This window comes from Lissotriton vulgaris, chromosome 6, assembly GCF_964263255.1.
Source record: "Lissotriton vulgaris chromosome 6, aLisVul1.2, whole genome shotgun sequence".
Lineage (NCBI taxonomy): Eukaryota > Metazoa > Chordata > Amphibia > Caudata > Salamandridae > Lissotriton > Lissotriton vulgaris.
The window spans coordinates 517,734,636-517,755,215 of NC_141694.1; positions in this window are offsets into that span (position 1 = coordinate 517,734,636).

A 20,580-nucleotide genomic window follows, 5' to 3' on the forward strand; every position below is an offset into this window, starting at 1 on the left:
CGTTTCAAATTTCTCTGTAGTACAATTTCTGTAAAAATAAAGTTAAAAAAATGTTTTTATATTTTCTGTGTCATTTTCTCATCAGCTGTGATCCAAGCAGCCTCATCTAAGCCAAGCTACAGGCTAGTTATTTCCACTTCTTAAGCTGTCAATTTATCTTCATGTAAGTAGAGCCTGTTCTTTGGTTCAGTGACTCTGTAAAATTGTGCTGCTTGCAGTTCACTTATGAAATATTCTTTTTAATGTCAAGTATGCCACTGGCAAATTTTGCAGTGTGTACAAACTTATTCTATGTGTCATTATTTCCTAATGAGAGGAATGCTATGCTAGTATCCAAATGTTACAGGGAAGTGGTTTCCAGTCTTTTACTCGTACTTTACTTTGATGTTTGACACCACTTATAAAATCATTTTAAAGTCGAATTTGCAGAGGCAATTTGGAGAAGGTTTTTCAAAAGTGAAGCACTGTGTGTTGAAGTTCAAAAGCTCTCATAAAATCATACTGAAGGAAGAACAACATGGGTTGCAGAAGGAACGCCTGCTGTAGCGCTCTAACCATAGCTGTAGGAGCTGGCTCAAAAACAAATTTATGAGTATGGAAAGTCGTACTATAGAAGAACTTTTTTCTTTGACTGGTGAGCAAAGTATAGGTCTGCTTCAAGAGACTCCCCAAGTTCCTTATTTTTGGCGAGAGTATACGGTTTAAGCATAAGTAAAATGACGGTGAAGTGGATTTAGTGACTTACATTACAAGGATCGTGACACTATTCATGCATTGAACGCCCTTCTTCTTTCAGTTAAACATGTGGTTCATGCCCACAGTGATGTTGTTTGCGTTCTCTGACCCTGTATTCATCCAGAAGTGCATTTCTCTCCAATCAGCCTGCAAATGGAAGATCCTTAGTACCGCTTTATTAGCTGAACAAAGTGGTGTTCCTTGATGTTTTAAGAAGAGGCATAAGATGGTTGATGATCAGAGGACGGCACAAAATTGTGAACATTGGGAAGATTCATAATCTCATCCTACCTTTTGTCTGTATACAAAGATGAATTAATGATTACTTGTAAAGCTGTAGTAAAAAATCCATCTCCACCCGAAAACTACCCTTGCACCTGAAAAACCCCTACCCACCTTAGACCCTAAAATTACCCTTGCCACCCCAACCCTATTCCCACCTGTCGTGACCTAAGCGTGGGACACTAGGACCCCGTGGGTCGAGTAGCTGGGGACAGGTCACCAGACCAGACACCCGGCCATCTGGGGGCGGGGAGAACAGCAGAATATGGGATGACCAAGAGGAGTGAGGACGCCATCCCTGGGGTCTACAGCAACTAGGCTAGTAACGGCACATATGACAATAAAGGAACCTAAGCAACCTACCTGAGTAATGTGTCATGTATGTATAACTCCAGCACGAAGACACTACAACTGGCGTACGAGGGCGGGATAACGGATCGACGCAGATTCCAGCAATTGCCATCTCGACGAGGGAACAAGCGTGGACAAAGGCGTAAAGCAACAGGAGCGACGCGGGAACCCACCACATCTAAGATCTGCAAGAACGCGGTAAGCGCTCGAATTAAGCGCGTGTATTGAGATAGCTAGCGCGAGATCTCGCGAGAGGCGGCCATATTGAAATCAGGCAATTGGGACGAATGAACACTGAGAACTGCATTGGCGGCCATCTTAAGGACAGGAAATGAGATTTTGACCGCGAAATATCACGATAACAGCGGCGGCCATCTTAAGCCAGGAAAGGAAGAGAAAATACATAGGAAACAGCGGAGCGGACATTTTAAGGCCGAACAAGGCTGAAAGGAAGCAAATTAAAAAGGAAGAAGTCAGAGATAAGGCTAAACAAAGGACAGAACAAAGAAAAGAGGGACAAAGATCCCACAGAGAAACGAAAAAAAAAAAAAAAAAAGAGAGAGAAAGGAAAGGAGAACTTAAAAGAAAATAAAAGAAAAGGAAGAAAAATAAAGAAGAAAAGACAGAAAGAAAGCCAGAGACAAGGCCAAACAAAGGAAAGAAAAGTGAAATAACAAGGAAAGAAGGGAGAAAGACCAACAAAGAAGCAGAAAAGGGAAAGGAGAACACGGAAGGAAAGAAAACAAAAGGAAAGACAGAACGAAATACAAAGAAGACACAAACTGAAAAAGGAAAGAGCAAAGAAGAGAAGACAAAGAAATAAAACAAAGAGACGAAGAAATATTACAAGTGCACACAAGGAAAAAGAAGAGAATAAAAAGAAAAATGACTAAGAAAGCCCAGAAGAGGCGAAATAAAGTAAAACAAAGGAAGGAAAAGGGGCAAAAGATCACAAAAGAAAAGGAAAAAGGACTAAGAAAGCCCAGAAGAGGCGAAATAAAATATAAGGAAAAAGGACTAAGAAAGCCCAGAAGAGGCGAAATAAAGTAAAATAAAGGGAGAAAATAAGGACCAAAAAGAGCAAAAGGACAAAGATAAATGACAGAAAGCACGAAGAGTCAGTGAACAAGCACTAGAAATAGAAAAGAAGAACATAAAAGGAAAGGAGAAGAGGACAGTAACATGGGTGAAATGAGACCAAGTAAAACAATACCGCAGACAAAAAGACAATCCATAAACAGAGTCCGTGACCATAGAGGCGGGGCCCCACAAAGCGAGGCTCGTGCTCGACAGCGGCGCCACAAACATCTCAAGAGGATATCAGAAACAAACAAGAGGGCTAAGAAAGCTGAAAGGAAGGAAATCACCACTGAGTCAAGAAATCATCGAGCTGGTAGACGGACCAACAGCCTGGGTAACCCCAATGGTAGATCACCTAGAGTACTTGGATCCAACACTAGGCACGAAGATCACAGCAGATGCCGGCCCAGTGGGATTAGCGAAAATGGCCCAACACAAAGCAGAAAAGGAATCACCAATAGTGACGGACCACCAAGCACTAAAAATGATTTATGTTCCCGAAAAGCAAATGTACCACCAAGGGCAGAAAGGTGGGAAAGAACGTTGATGGACTACGAATTGAAAATAATCAACAACCATGAGAGAGAACAAAATGTAGCTGACTACATGTCTAGACATCCACGGCCATACAAAAAAGACGCAAGAATAAGGGCGGAAGATCACCTAAACCACATCCTAGAGAACAACGCACCGATATCAGCAACAATGTCAGAACTAGAACAAGAGACAAAAAGAGACACCACCATGCTAGTGATCCAGAAAGTGTCGAGGCAACAAAGATGGAGACACACAAACAACAACAGCCTCACGGATCAAGGAGTCAGCAGAGAAGAACTATCAACGCTCGAGATAATAAGTGAAGAACTGTTAGAAGCAGAGAAAGGCATCTTGATGGAGGAGGCACGAAGAGGAACACCTCACAGACTGAACAAGACGAGAAACAGCTCACACTTAGAGGAGCTGAAGACTGAAAAAAAAAGAAGAAACATCAACGGAACCCGCAACAAGTATAACGGAGGAGATAGAGGAAAACGAAAGGAAGATGAAGCAAGGCTGAGAAGAACATGCAAGAAACTACAGAGACAATTTGTTTGAGGAGAGACAAAGTGAGCAGGTTTCTCTCTCTCTCTCTCTCTCTCTCTCTCTCCCTCTCTCTCTCTCTCTCTCTCTCTCTCTCTTCATCTATATCTTCACTTCTGGCAAATGATCACTATCAACGCTGGCTAGCAGTGACTGCAGAAATGTGTCATGAACATTTGTTTGTAACAAAGGGGGAGATGTCGTGACCTAAGCGTGGGGCACTAGGACCCCGTGGGTCGAGTAGCTGGGGACAGGTCACCAGACTAGACATCCGGTCATCTGGCGGCGGGGAGAACAGCAGAATATGGGATGACCAAGAGGAGTGAGGACGCCATCCCTGGGGTCTACAGCAACTAGGCTAGTAAGGGCAACTATGACAATAAAGGAACCTAAGCAACCTACCTGAGTAATGTGTCATGTATGTATAACTCCAGCACGAAGACACTACACCACCATAAGCCTTTAAATTTCCCTTCCTACCCCAAAAACCCATACCCACCCTACAACCAAAAGTGGCCCTTGCCACCCCAAAACCCATTCCCACCCTAAACTGTAATATTAACCTGGCCACCTAAAAACCCATACCCACCCTAAACAGTATAATTACCTTTCCCACTTAAAAAAAAAACATGTACACACTAAAGCCTAAAATTACCCTTACCATCCCAAAAACCCATACGCACCTTAGGCCCTAAAAATTCCCTTGCCATTCCAAAACCCATACCCACCCTAAACACTAAAATTATCCTTGCTACCTCAAAAAGCATACCACCGTAAACCCTAAAATTACATTTGCCACCCTAAAGCTCATGCCAAACCCAAACCCTAATATTAACTTTCCACCCCAAAACCCATGCCCACTCTAAACCCTAGATGACCTTTTCCACTACAAAACCCATACCAACCCTAAACGCTAAAATTACCTTTGCCTCCCCAAAACTCATACCCACCGTAAATCCTAAAACTGCACTTGCCACCACAAAAACCCATGCCCACTCAAAACTTTAAAATTAGCCTTGCCACCCTAAATCTCACTGTTTCAGTGTAAGTCAACAGGGAAAATCAATTCCCCATATTGTTTTAAAAATCTCCCTGTTACCAAATTCAAAATGTTGGCATGTATGGAAGCGGAGAGGGGTCTGCACATGGAAAACAGAGGGCAGGGAGCCAAGGGGCAGGGCAGGAGCAGAAAACTGACCATGGAGGATAGGTGGGATGGTCACCGGAAGCACAATACACCATGGATGGCAACTATAATTGCATATACACAGACAACAGAGGAAAGGTGGGAGAGGGTCAGGAGCAGCAAGCCGACCACACAGGCTAGGTAGAGGGGCTGTGGCAGCACAGAAGACCATGTATGGTAAGCAGGAGGGGTACTGGCATCACAATAGTCATGGTGGGCTAGAGGGAAGGAGGAGTGGCTTGCACATGGACAAAGTAGGACAGAAGAGAGGGGTAGAGGCTCGACACAGACAAGAGAGGGCAAGGAAAGGGGCTTCACACCAGACCACTCAGGGCAGACAGGAGGAGCAGCTGCAGCACAACAGAACATAGAGGGTAGAGGTGAGTGACATGGACACAAGAGCACTCCTGTTTAACCCCAGAGAACACTGAAGAAGTATCTGAGAGGGGAAGAGCCTCCCAGCTCTGCTGCTTGAAACTGAGAGAAGAAGGTTTGCCAAGCTGGACAATTGATTTGCACCATCAAGCCCTGCATTCTGACTGACTGCGCCTGCTGCATTATCGGGAACTATGGCCCCTTGGATGTGCCATGTTTCCAGAGGAATAAAGAATGGGCTCCTTACAAGCTACAATTTAACAGAACTCACCTGCATCAACTCCACAAAAACTTCCCACGACTGGAGTGCACTTTTAAGGTTTTGGCCAAGTGCATTGTGGGAATTATGGCCCCAAACTTTCCAGGACCATCTTGGAGCTTCCAGATCCTTGGACTGTGTTTTGGACCCTTTGGACCCTCAAAAGGAACTTCAGAAAGACGTTCCAGAAGTTTGGAGCAACTTTCGGAAAAAAACTCCATAAGGTGACTCATTTCTAGAAAGTGTTTATTCCTTTACAATTCATATTTCAGGTTCCCTACAATAATTTTTTTTGTTTGGTGTCATTTTAAAGATACACATATTTTCTATTTTTATGTATTGGTGTTAGATTTGTATTGCTTATTATGTCGTAATTATTGACTGAATTTGAGTTTTTAAATGCTTTATATACCTGTCTCTGAAGTTATTCCTGCCTGTTTGTAGCCAAGCTACCAAGGGTTGAGCATGGGAATACTTTTCTGAGGCCTATTCTGAGCCCTAGACTGTGTTAGTGGCCCTGTTGCCAGTGGTAGATACATATTTACCACTGCTAATAATCCACTTCCCAACGGTGAGTGAGTGGGTTTGTGAGTAGCTGTAGATGTGAGTGAGTGCTAGTATGAGTGGCTGTATGGCTGATGGAGTGGCTGTGTGAGTAGCTGTATGGGTAAGTGAGTGCTAGTATGAGTTGTTTTATACAGGTGAGTGACTGCTAATGTAAGCGGCTGTATGGGTGAATGACTGCTAGTGTGAATGGTTGTATGGGTACATACGCGGCTCTCTGACTAGCTGTAGCAGTGAGTGAGTGCTAGAGTGGCTGTATGGGTGAGTGACTGCTAGTGTGAATTGCTATATGGATAAATGAGAGGGTGTGTGAGTTGCTGTATTGATGAGTGAGTGCCGGTGTTAGAAGCTGAATGGATGAGTGAGCAGCTGTGTGAGTAGCTCTATATGTACGTGAGTAGGTATTTGAGTGGTTGTATGAGTGAGTGACAGTGTGTGTAAGTGGCTGTATGACCAAGGGAGTGGATGTGTGTGACGACCGGATTTTCGGACCAGATAGAATCATCTTACAAAACACCATCAATCCAGCCGAAACGTAACCATCTCCCTCCTCAGGACCCATTTATCCAGGCACCTGGGTACCTACCTGAGGATGGGGAATTAGCAATATACAAGCTTAGATCTTCTAAAACACCACACTCATACCTTATAGTCTAGCGGCAACAGGGGCCCAGACTAGACTACCCTGAGGCAGTTCCGATTATCTACCATTACACACTGATAACCATCAGTGCTCACGCAAGCCACAATCTGGTGGGTATACACACTGACCACAATCAGTGCTCTCGCAAGCCACAATCTGGTGGGTATATTACTTACACAAGCCACAATCTGGTGGGTATACACACTGACCACAATCAGTGCTCTCGCAAGCCACAATCTGGTGGGTATATTACTTACACAAGCCACAATCTGGTGGGTATACACACTGACCACAATCAGTGCTCTCATTATTTCATACATACACAAGCCACAATCTTGTGGGTATACACACTGACCACAGTCAGTGCTCTCGCAAGCCACAATCTGGTGGGTAAACACACTGACCACAATCAGTGCTCTCACTAATGCCACTCTCTCTAGTGGAAATCTGTGTCCTATGAATACCTTCAGCTCTCTCTCTCTCTATTGGGAAGTTTCTCTCATACATCTAATATCTACTGGGGATGTCTCATATGCAATTGTTATATTTTATGGGGTACACAAGAATGGCCAAATCACAATATGCAAAGGTTATTATCAAATACAAGTGCTCCTCTACTCCCTTTTAATCCATCAGTTACCATTACAGCATCCGGCTAGAAGAAAGGTTAACTTTATTATGAATAATAACCATAGCATAATGGTTCACTAAGAACTGGGGTATCTTTATTCATTAATAACATCAACAATAACTAGCAATCTAGACATAGCCTGAAAAGTAAAAGGGGAATAGACACATACACAGATCTGCGGGGTCTCATTATTATAATGGAAAGCTTTATTACTAACACATAATTGTAGATAGCTAAAAAGGGAATGACTGCACACCGCTTAAAGAAAAAGGATTAATCAGTGTAGGGAATCTAACCTAGAAAATAAAAGACAAGGTTAATGTATATGGGCACTAATATAACAGGACAGATATCACCTGATTAGTATGAAGTCTTATTCATGCTGTCATCTGGGTTCCTCTATCGTCTGTGCCTTGGCTCATCTCAGATTCTCCCCTGCACTCTTGGACACACATCTGCGCTGATCGCTCTGCACTGGATTCCTCTCCCCCACAAACTGTCTTCACCTTCCAGCTTCAGTCTAATGATATAGTTTCTGCTGCTCTAATAACCGTTCGCTCCACTAGCTTCTTCACTCTGTCTGATTATCCCAGCTCCAATGTCCAACTCACTCCAGCTGCTCCCACAGACTAATCCACGATATAACTTCAGTCTCTTCCAAAAGGCATCACTCCAGACTCCAGCTGTTAACTGCCTGCTCCAACTGATCACAACTCCTTCTGATAAGTAACTGCTTCTGACTGCTTTCTTCAGCTCCAAACATCATCTGATCACAACTGCTTCTGACAACTCCAGCAACCAACTGACTGCTCTCTCTCTGGTTCCAACTCACTGACTGACTACTCCGCCTCTTCTGCACTTCGCTAATATGGAATGCTCTCCCCTCATGGAAATTTCCAACAGAGAGCTGCCTCCCACCGAATTCCTGTGCCAGCTCCGAGGATCCCTGCGCAGCCTGCAGTAACCATCTGCATGTTACGTCTAGGCCCAAGAGACAAACACATTCTTTTCGATAAGATCCAGTCTCTGCTGCTTTTTCCCCTAGCGAACAACACCTCATAACTAAAACATCACCTTTACCCTGAACTCTCCTCAATCAGCAGAGGCAGAGAGCAAAATGGAGTCTCTCTGGTTCTGGGCCTTGTAGGCCCGAAAAGGATGAAATAACACTTAGCTCTGTCAGAGTACATACACAAACCATACCAATATGTAATATAAAGTCAGAACTACAGAATCCACCCTCTACTATAGGTAGGATGATGAAAGGACACATAATTATCTCAAAGCCAATAGGCAATAGATGGATTAGAGTCAGGAATAAGGGATCTATCATCATATAAAGTGGCTATCCTCTAGTTTATGCTTCTAGGTCTGAAAAGAAGCCTAAAAGGACCAAAACAAGCTAAGAATAGGGATCTAGGATGGTAGCAAGCTTAAAGTCACCATCACTCAGAAATAGAGCCAAAAACCCGGTCACAACAGTGTGTCAGTGGCTGTATAGGTGAAAGAGTTTGTGTGTGAGTGGCTGTATGGGTACATGAGAGGGTGTGTGAGTAACTGTATAGGTGAGTGAATGGCTGCATGAGTTACTGTGTGGGTGGGTGACTGGGTGTTCCTAACAAAAAGAGGGACAAGGAGGGCTGTTCTACAGAATCCAGCGTACATGCCCTAAAGACTGTAAACCAAAAAAGAGAGTACGCAGTACCCCTGTCTAAAGGAGGGGACAGACGAACCAAAGTGAGTGAAAGGCATACAGGAGGGGAATCCTCCTTGTTGGAACTAGAGTCCTCACACACCCAGCAAGCTAGGTGCCTGTGGGGTCGGCGGTGCAATACCCAAAAGCACCCGTAAAGGGGCTCTTTAGCGAAGATCTTTTGTTCCTGCCGCATGGTGCCGTGGGTGTGAGGGCCTTAGGGGAAGAGGGGTGTGTGTGTAGAGGTGCGTAAGTGGTTAAAAAAGGTTGGGGTGTCAACAAAGGAACTTTAATAAAGTGGTAACCCACCTTACTAAAAACAAACAGAGTGGATGCTCTCTGGCCTAAGGGTCCAGGGGAGCCATTCTTTACTCTACATCCATGGTCAACATGTTTCACGCAAAAGTGTTTTAAGTGACACAGTGCATTTCACCAGGACCTAAAGACCATCTACACTAGGTGGTGTGGGTGGAAGCATGCCTTCCCACTACTAAATCAAGGTGCGAGGATTTGTGAGAGGGTATGTAAGTGGTTGTATGACTGAGTGAGTTTGTGGGTGTGTCAGCAACTGTATGTGAGCGTGAGATGTTGTGTGAGTAGTTGTATGGGTGACACAATGACTGTGTGAGGGGCTATATGGGTGAGGCAGTGGGTTTGCCAGTGGCTTTGTGGGTGAGTGAGTGACTGCATGAGTGGTATATGGGTGAGAGAGTGGGTGTCTTAGTGACTGTATGTGTGATTGTGCTAGTGGTTTTATGGGCAAATTACTGCATGTGTGATTGCCTGTATGGGTGAGAGAGTACCTGTGTAAGTGGATGTATGGGTGAGTTAGTGGCCGTGCAAATGGCTGTATGGGAGAGGAAAGGATATGAATGTGGTCACTGGGTGGACGTGAGGTCCCCCAAGGAATAATGGTGGTACCCAAGGAAATGGGTACCACTGAGATCTAAATTGACCTGGAGGGACATGCAGCCCCCTCCCCATTAAGCTGTGGATGGCCCCAGGGAATGGGGTACCTGGGACCATTCTGGCCCTGATTCTCATTTCAAAGAAATTAAACCTCAACAGAAAGCACTTACAAATATAAATGGATCAAATGGCATTTCTTCAGGACAATGTACCATTAACCTGCACTACTCAGTGACTTCATTCAGTAGTTTGTGGTAAGTGGTAAAATCATCAATCACACATCAGGTAACAAAGTGTACTTGTACCTTGACCTGGAAAAGAACCCTAATTGGGGCCAAATCGGACCCCGGGAGAGTAGGGCAGAGTGATACACCTATTAGCATCTCAGACGTGCAACAGCGTCTATTCTGAGACCTACCCCCGCTATGCTTCCTCGCAGAGAACCTGATGTGTGACTGATTACTTTACTACTTACCACAAACTACTGAATCAAGTCGCTGAGTAGTGTAGGTTAATGATATAAGGTCCTTTAGAAATGCCATTTGATCCATTTTGGACAGTCATAGGTACGAAACATGTTGACTTCATTATACAACTTATCACCTTCTCATTAAGTCCATTGTCTCCCAGTTGAGCACCACATCTTTTAATTATGGTAGTGAGTTTTATTATTAAAATATTATTATATTGAGCATCACTAGACCTATTTTAATCAACTTTTGTCACCACACCACACTACACACAACAAAACCCACACGCCCACACCTCATCATGCTGCATATAAAAGATCTCTATCAAAGAGCCCACTACTGGGTGCCCTTTGGGCAGAGCAGCACCGGATGGAAAAGGAGCATGCCCAAATAATGATGCCTGACACCTCTTGGGGTGTGTGAAGGCACTTGTTCCTATGAGAGTCTTTTCCTTTAACCCAGAAAATTACAACCCCCCCTCTAGAGGAACTGTGCACCCCTGTCTATGATTAGATTATTGTTACAAAGAGCAAATGTGCTGGATCTTCTCAAGCTCATGATTGGATTATGTCCATTCAGTTTCAGACTTTTATTAGACTGTGTACTATTTAGATGTGGTAATAACTCCTTTGTGGAAGATAAAAGGGCTATTGACTATGGAAGAAGTTTTTTAAGAAATTATGCCCAAAATGTTGAATAATGTCTAAAATACTGAAGAAGTGTGGCGCAGCGGCCAGGGTGCCTGACTCCAGACCACAGGGTTCACGTTCGATCCCCAGTGGCAGGTTAGCCCAGCACAATGCGACGCTGGGCAATAGCTCGCTTAATCTTCCTGACGGCCCCCAGCGCCGGGGCACCTCTCCGGAGGTAGCTATGCGCTTTACAAATGCTGGTATTTTGTATTTCATTTCATGTAGAAGAAACATCATAGATCACGTTTGTACCTGTAATTCGTCTTCAGAACTTTAGTTGAAGAAAGAAAAGATAAGAGTTTGGTAGTTTGAAATGAAGTTTTGCTTTGAATTTTAGATTGATGTCATTACATTCTTTCCATCCTGTTACACTCTTTAAATAGACAGTGTAGTGTCCAGAGGTTGTATTAATTCCCTGGAGTTGATATCTGTCTAGCTTTGAAGTTTGTAATTTGAGTTTCGTATTTGGAGCAATCAGCTCTGCATTGTTGTAGCATTATTATAAGATATTTTTCACATTAGGTGTGGGCGGAATTTGCTAAATTGCCTTTCTCAATCTTTCTCAATCTATCGCAAAATTGCTCAAAATCTCTGCGAGCACGTGGATCTTTTGCGAAGATGCGGAGATTTTCTCGCCCGGTCGCGATGTGTTTTTGCGTGCTCGTGGGGAAATTTATCTCTAACTTGCCCATGTGGTCGCTAATGGGCATGGCCTTCTTGCTCGCAATGCTTATTTCCTGATCCGGGTCGAATGATGTGTTCGCGATTGCAAACTCTCGTGGCGCACACGAACAGATAGGAAAACTCGTCGGCGAACACAGGGACACGGTAAGTTGCTACCGCGTGCATGACAACGCATTTTTAATGCACAAACAAGAAAATACTTCCGTTTCACGGCAGATTGCGGAAGTTTTTACATTTTCGCCTCTCAGCGGAACGCGAAAATGTCAAAATATCCCAAATTCCGCGAGCAGAATGAAATTTACACCCAGGCCTAATTAACATGGAGATAACATTTGATCAGCAGTTTGAGCAGGACATATTATGGTTAGTATTCTTCCATAATATGTCAAAAGGCACAGTTTTGGAATCTTTTAATGTTAAATAAAGAAAACACTCAGAATGTATTTGAGTGGTAGATGAATATTCACAATCTTCACAGTCATAGTTCCAAGTGTAACTCAGTCTGAATAAATCATCAATATTTACATCTTCTTCTTCTAAAACTCCAAACATAACCAGAGTAAATTCTTCTGTGTAGTGTTGATTGTTGAGAATAAACATTACTGATCCACTACATACACCTAAAAGATCTTGAATACCTGAAGCATAACGTATCAAAGATCTGTCAGTCAGTAAATGTTGGAGCTAGCGATCCACTGCAGAACACAATCTCTTACCTGGTTTTTGTTAAATTTGGTTGACTAGATGTGGTAAACGAAACAGTGCATTGAGAACATTTGCATAGCATTTGACACATAAACTGTTTTACAACTGATAACTTTTAATCGCTCCTTATTTCACAGTTTTCTCTTATTAATAGCTTCTAGTTTGTCCTTGTGTCCTTTCTTTTCTTCAGCATCCATACACTGTTATGTAATCTTTCATTTTGGACAGAATCTCTGTTTCTCATAAACAGAGTATTGGCCAAAATGAAGAGCGTATACACTTCTTAAACGATTGTACTCTCTTAAACAGCTTGCATAGGCACTAACTTTCTTTTTAGCAGAATCAATCAACATCAAACAGGACAATGTTGTAACTTATGACAATGCTACATATGGCATTCCTTCTTTAAATACAGTACTTCCAATATTAGCAAAAGCTGTATATATACCTAAACCTTGTGAATTATGGACAGTTATAGCTTACACTAGTAAGAGTAGGAACTGTTGGCACCGTCATATAAGTCTTTTGCTAGCATAAAACGTACAACATAACAGCCAATCTGATTCATTCTATCAATCTGATGAAATGTTATGGCCAAGTTGTCAATCTCGTCTCTATCTGGAAAATGTATGAAATCAATTACTATACCAATTGCACTATTTAATAACCCTTCCTGAACATTTAAATTATGGCGCAAAATTACTTGGCAGTTTTTGCAGATACGTAAACACTTTCCTAATCCTGAAGTTTTGGATACAGACTTCTCCAAAGGAAACAATCCAAAAGTGACGGGGGTGGACAATTGAAAAGGCACCAATTTAGAGGATGAGATCCCAAGGACATATGCAAGTATGAAGGCAATCAATGAGAGAAGTTTCAAAGTGGGTGGTATGTAAAGGAAAATGCATCAAGGGACCTCCATAGCTTCCTATGTGTTTTACGCCGGGGAGAGGAATGCAGAGAGATGTTGCCAGCCCCTCTGAGGAAGGCCAACCATTCTTGCCACATCCTAAAGGAGACTTCTTTGAAATGTTTCCACTTATTGAGTACTATTTTGCAGGCCAGAGTGAGCATAAGATCTAATAAATAATGATCATTCTCATCTGGAAGGATTGGATCCAGAAAGCCTAGTAGGATATAGGAGAATTCCTTTGGGGGGTCAATATTACATTTTTTGCGTATACATTTGTAAAAAAAAAAAAAAAAAAATATGTGTAGAATGGGGTATTGGAATAGAATGTGGACAATGTTACCAACATAAGTATTATAATTCTAGCATGTAGGGCTGTGGCTGAGGTTAAGCTTGAAGATCCTTTCGGGAGTCTAATATGTCCTGTTTATTAGCATAAGCTTTGTTTGGGATAATATTGGTGATAATTTATTTGAGAAGGGAGTAATATGTATCTTTTCCCAGTCAAATGGGATTTCTCAAGAGTTAGATTCGGATTCCCATTTTACCTCACACTTCATGTGAGTTTTTCGAGGCATAGGGGATAAGAGTTTGTATATTTTAGATAAGATGTGTCCTGTCTTTAGTAGCTGAAGCATCCTTGTGAGTATCGAAGGGTCGGTAGGTTTTATAGAGTATAGTGTGAGTAGTGATTTTAGTTTTAGAGATTTGTAAAAATCTATCGAGCTTAGTTCGTACTGAGTTTTAAGTTCGGAAAAAGGCCAGGGGAGATTCCCTGTAAAGAGGTCTTTGCCTCGATTCATGCCGTTTTTTTACCATTGTTCCCAGAGGAGCATCCTTCCGTCAATCATCAGTAACAGGTTGTGCTAAAGAGAGGTTAAGTTGGATTTGTACATTTTTACCGCATATATATGATCCATTCGTAACAGGGCCCTTTTAGTATTTAGCATAATATATTTTGAGTGCAGGATGGAGGTTATATCCATGGTGAGGAGAACGGGTAGAGGGATTTAGTTGATGATTTATCTTTCTATGTCCATCCAAACTGGGATGTAATCAGAGGGTGGGAGTAGCCAGTTAGCTCCTTCTTTACAAAGATACGCAGTTTAATAGTTCCTAAAGTTTGGAAGGCCCAAACTTCCTTTTTCTTAGGAAAGTTGAAGCTTTTTCATGGAGATTCTGGGTCTCTTACCTTGCCAGAGGAACGTGTTAAGAAGCTTATAGATCTTGGGCAGGAATTCATTAGATAGTGTCATCTGTATAATACTGGCTCCTATTCTAATGCCCTTCAGTATATTTGCATAATCCATATCATATGATTGGCACATATTGTTCACTGGTTCCTTGTATTCGAAGTTTAACCAAATATTCACATTGTCAATACTCCCCATAGAAATTCTTGTTTTATTATGTGTTTTTGAAAATAGGTTGTCCTTTTACAAGGGTATGTTGCAGTAGGTCTCCAAATACAATAAAATGCTCTCCTCCAAAGAGTACATCGTAATTTGTTCTTAAAATCTGCTGCATTCTTAAGTGTTTAAAAGCAAGCATTAAGTGGGACTGCAAGAACACCTCATCAATGATTAAAATCTTCAGTTTCTTCAATGTTCTTAGTACCTCATAATAAGCTTTACTATATAATTCCTGGTATTTTAGTTAACTGTCATGTTTAGCGGGTAGCATTATTAATGTATATAAAGTAATACCTTTAATGTAATATGCAGCTAATTTAGTTAGTGCGCCTGCCAGAAAGGAAAAGAATAACAAGGAATGGAATTAGGTCCCACGGCCAATCAGCCGTGCAAAATATGTTAAACAAAGAGGGGGGGACCAAGGAGCTATAAAGGTCCAGTGTCCATGCTCCTAATATAAATCTATGTATCAAAAGGAGGACAAAGTTCATAGATCAGGCTGAAAAAGTCACCCATAGATCAAGGTGCAAACAGTCACCAACAAGGGTGCAAAAGTCACCCATGTATCAAGGTGCAAAAAGTCACTAGAAAGGGTGCAAAAGTCACCCATGAATCAGGGTGCTAACAGTCACCTATATTTTAGAACATAGAGAAATTAAGAAAGAAGGTAGACTAAAGTAATCCTAGGTTTGAAAATGTCGTAATGTGAGAGGGAAAATAATTCTACATCCTCTGCTGCCATGGCCTGAACCCTTGCAAAAGTACCAAGAAGAAAAACCCTCTTCTCTTTGGGGTTTGGCAACTAAGCTTCCGGTGGTTAATTAGATTCCCTTTGTTGTGTCTCATTAATCAACCATCACATCCAAGTATTGCATATCTTCCTTCTTCTATGTTTCCAGTTAGATTACTTTTATATGTATAGAAGTACACATGAGGAGGAGCAAGATGGCGGACTGACGCCGCTTGGGAGAGCAGGCAAACAGAGGAGCTCCCAAGCCCCCACCCCAGAAACGGGTAAACGGCAAAGTGGTTAAGCTACTGTTGTACCATACTTGGGAAAACAAATGAAAAGAGGAGGAAAAAGGGAAAAATACGGCGCCAAACCAAAACCAAACGATATTTGAATTTACCGTGGGTAGTCTGCGGTTGACTGGACGAGGCAAATGCAAGCAGTTGTCGGTGCTGGCCACAAGTACGTGTCTTCTGGATTGCTCTCTGGGTGGCTGGTTGCTGTTCAGCAATCAGCTGGTTGAAACTGACGAGCTGTGCAGAGAGTATGGCTCCTCCAAAAACGATGAGAACCACATGAGCAGGGCACTTACTGGACGATGCAGCGGAGGAGAAAAAGGTGTCCCAGGGAGGAAACAACACCAAGACTTATCCGAAAATAGGTAAGCCACTACTGCGACTTTTACAAGCAGGCAAGGCAGCGGAAGTGTTGGCAGTAGGGCCCTTTGATCTCTTTATCGGCAACAATATCGCAAATGCTTTTCTGGCGGTGATTCCAGTGCAACATTTCAGTGCTAGAGATGTCTCTGGCAGCCCTGAGTCTCCCAGTCTGAACCGGAGTAGCATATCTGAATCAGAGCAACTAGAGCAATCAAATGGGACTGTAGATAAAGGCGCTCATATCTGTGATGCTACAATTAATACAGATACAAATGAATTAATTAAGGGGCTCACCTTATCGCCGGAATTAATGGCTTCTCAGATAGTGGTAAACCTTAGAGAAAGAGGGATAATCAGCAATTTGCAATCCGCTGCTGGAGAGAATGGAAGCCCACTTGACGCACATGAGGGAGAAAATGAGGTAATTGATGATCAGCCTGGTTTAGAACAGACTAGCTCCGATTGCGTTATTGCTATAACTTCTGACACAACCCCCGTCCCTGCTCCTCTAAGTGGGGATTGGTGACTGTGCAATAACTTGTAAGGCACAAGATATCCAAGTTGTCCAAATTGTTCAACAGAAATCTAAGAAGATTACGGAAAAGAGAGACAGTACAACACTTAATTAGTCTAACAAAAAGAAAAAGGTCAGATGTAAGGCAGCTAAGGGAGCAAAGAAAATTAATAATGGGCATGACAATACTACCTCTTCCCGAGCAAAAGACCCTCCAGTGGACAGCCCTCTTTGACAATGGGTTCAAGGAAAGGGGGGATCAAAGCTATAATATCACGGTTATCGGCGGCTAGCCCATCTGATTGCGTTGGCTGTGCAGAAATGGTTGAAATAGGTACTGACAATTCAGATTCACAGATTGCCTCTGCATCTCTAGTGCACCACAACAGATGATGCATCAGGCAAGGGGGAAGATCACCTGAAGTAGGCTCAAGATTTAGAGCAGCCATCACTTTTTTTGATCCTCCAGGCCTTAAATGACCAGAGATTAGAAGCACAGTAATACTATGCTCAAGCCAGAGTTGATAATCATAGTATTCAACAATCAATTAAAGAAGTGAATATAAAGGTTGGCACACTTACGAATGATATTGCAGAATTGCAACAGAGGGCTGCTATTACTGAGGAGACTAACCTCCAAGCTGCTAGTACGCTGCAAAAACATGAGGGTCGTATTACAGCAATGCAGCTTAAGATAGAAGATTTGGAGATTCACTAGGGGCGCCATAATTTAAGGCTGTTCAGTGCCCAGAGGGTGAGGAAGGGTCGGATGCAAGAGCGTTCATGGTCCAGCTTCTTCATGAGCCTTTTTCTGATTTGGGGGCCTGGGACTGGCAGGTGCAAAGAGCACATAGGCCTCCACAGGTAAAGTATAAACAGGGGTCCCTCTACCCAAGGCCACTCCTGATTTTTTTGCTTCGGCAGGCGGTATCCTTAAAATCCTATCCTAGCTCCCCGGTGACTGTTGACTCGTATACTATTTTGTGCGGTTTGATCTTTGTAAAGTGACAATGGACAGATGGTGGAAGTTGCGCCAATTGATTGATCCATTAAAGGCTAGTGGGCACAAATATTTTTGTAGGAGCCTGCACACTTGAAAGTGTTACGTGGGGATCAATCGTATTTTTTCTCGACTGAACAGGAGGCAAAAGATTCAATTGCCAAATGGCAAAAAAGGCCCTTCAAATAATATTCAGATTGTTTTGATCTGGATTTGTATTGTTCCACAAGAAAAAGAAGTGGAGAGAAAGTGGGGGGAGAGGGGAGGAGGGGGAAATTGGTTTAAGGGTTGGATACATGATTAAAATGTAACTTCGTCTCTCTCTAGTTTATGTCCTTTTCTTTTCCTCTCTCCTCTTAGTTTTCCTTTTTCATTGGGTCCGATTTGGTTTCAATGCTTACTTATAAACAGGTTTTAAGTAATTGGTGTGGGTGTGGGAGGGGGTGATGCTCCTAATGGAGGAGTATTTGAGGGACAGAAAAAAGTCAACAAGGGGGTATTTAGAAAACTTAGAGGTACATTGGCAAATAGAACATATGAAAATCAATTGATTATACGAATAGATGGGCATTTAGGTCAGGGCAGTACTAAAATAGAAGGGAAATATATTTGTCATGGATTGGATTAAATGTCTTGCTTGGAATGTTGCAGGTCTTAATAGTAGAATGAAATGCTAACTGGTCTGCGAAGAGCTTAAAATGGATAATCCCCAATCGGTTTTGCTAACAGTGACACATCTCTCATGTAAAGATCGGGGTCTTCTTCAACATTTGGGCTATGAGATAATAGCATGTACAACTCAAGGTACATCAACAAGGAGAACTGCTATATTAAAGCATAAACATTGTATGTGCATGACATGTACCATTTTGTCTGATCAGAGGGGCAGATGGGCAATTGCACAGTTGGAAATTAGGGGTAAGAAATGTTTTCTGTTCATTTTTGATACTACTGTTATCGATAATGTTTAGATACTTTGAATATGAAAATGCTATATTGGGAGGAGGAGCGGGTGGTAATGGGAGATTTTAATTGTGTGGATTATAGTATAGATACAACTAGACAATGAGCTATTCATAGAATGTGGAAGACTCGTATAGCGAATATAGAACAGGGACAGCTGCAATCTAGCAAAACCAACCATCCCAGGTTATACACGCTATTCTGCTCCACACAAGTTGTATTCTAGAACAGATATGGCATGGGTGTCGGATCATATAATGGTGTCATCAGATATAGAAATTTGCCCATGAGTTACCTCTGATCACAATCCTTAATTGTTATCGTTTAGGTTAGAGACCGAAGGCAGGATACTCAGACCTTTTTTATTTTCCTAGATATCTGTTTTCAGATAGTGGCTATTTGGATAATATTAGGAAACAGCTTCATTTATTTCTCAAGGAGAATACCTTAGGTAGCCTTGAGCTACCATGAAAGCTGTACGAAGAGCTGAAGAAGTACATCCAGAGGTGGTTTGCTTACATATTAATGATCAGTATCAGGTGCTTCTTTCCATAATGGATGCTAGATTAGCTATAAGGAAGACATTTAGGGAAAGAATTGCGGTTAGATACCGTAAACATTGTTTGATACAATTCGAATATGGAGAACAAATAGGCAAGGTGTTGGCTTACAAAGTGGCAGAAGATAGAGCTAAAACTCAAAAAAGAAATATAAAAAGGGCTAATAGCACTCTGTATTCACACATTTTCCTTGTTTTATAGGGAGTTTTATACTTCAACCATAGATCATGGAGACGAGGAGATGCGGCGGTACCTTCAGGGTAGAACTTTCCCAACAGTGAGCAATGAAACATCTGCTTTATTGGAGAGTGATATCACGACGGAAGAAATAGACTTGGCAATATCTTCCCTGCCATCTGGAATGGCAGCTGGTGAAGAGTCTATACCTATTGAATTTTACAACATTTTTAAAGATATTTTGACCCCATTGCTTAGATTGGTCATGCAAAGTAAAGGTGTTACAGGAAAGATACCACTGTCCTGGAATATGACTTAGATGGTCTTTTAAAAAATATAGGTAAGCCTGCTGATGAGTGTAGCTCTTATCGGACAATCTCGCTGATTAAGGTAGATACCAAGATCTTTGCAAAGACCTTAGCGAATCGACTTTCACCAGTTATGCCTGGGCTGGTATCTTCTCAACAACATGGGTTTATCCAAGGTAGGGACACCACAGCCCATGTTAATATGGCTGTGGGGCATTCGATATGACTGGAAGGAGTTCAATCCCTCTAGGTATGATTATTTTAGACGCTGAGAAGGCTTTTGACTAACCCTGGGCGGGCACCTTCGCTACGCCCACGAAGTGGGTGTAGTGTTGCCTACTTCACCCTTTGCAAAGTAGGCGAAGCAGGCAACACTACAGCCACTCCTTGGGCGTAGCAAAGTTGCCCGCCACCCGCCTCCCTCCCGCCCTCCCGAACATACCTAGTTTAATTAAATGGGCACAAAAAAATAAATAAAATACACTTACCTTGTCCTTGGCGTCCCGGGGCTCCCTCTGCTCGTTCACGACGCCGTCTGCTAACCAATGCTCATGCACGGACGGCTGCGCATGCGCATTTCTCATGAGAAATGCGCATGCGCGGCTGCCCGTGCATGCACATTGGTTAGTAGACGGCGGCGTGAACGAGCAGCGGGAGCCCCGGGACGCCACGGACAACGTAAGTGCATTTTATTTTTTTTCTTTGCCCATTTAATTAAATTAGGTATGTAGGGGAGGGGGCATGATGCGCATAGTGGGGCTACGTGAAGTGCGCAGGTGGGCGTAGTTTCTCACCCACTTTGCGTAGCTTCGCGTAGCCCCACTACGCCCAGGGTTACTTTTGGCAGAGTGGGATGGGATTTTTTTGGGTTTATACTTGATAAGTTTGGGGATAAAGGCTAATTTAAATGATGATACAAGCTTTATATGATAAACCTCAAGCCAAATTATCATACATAGGTTCACACTCAACAATTTTTCAAATTCACTGTAGCTCAAGACGGGTGTC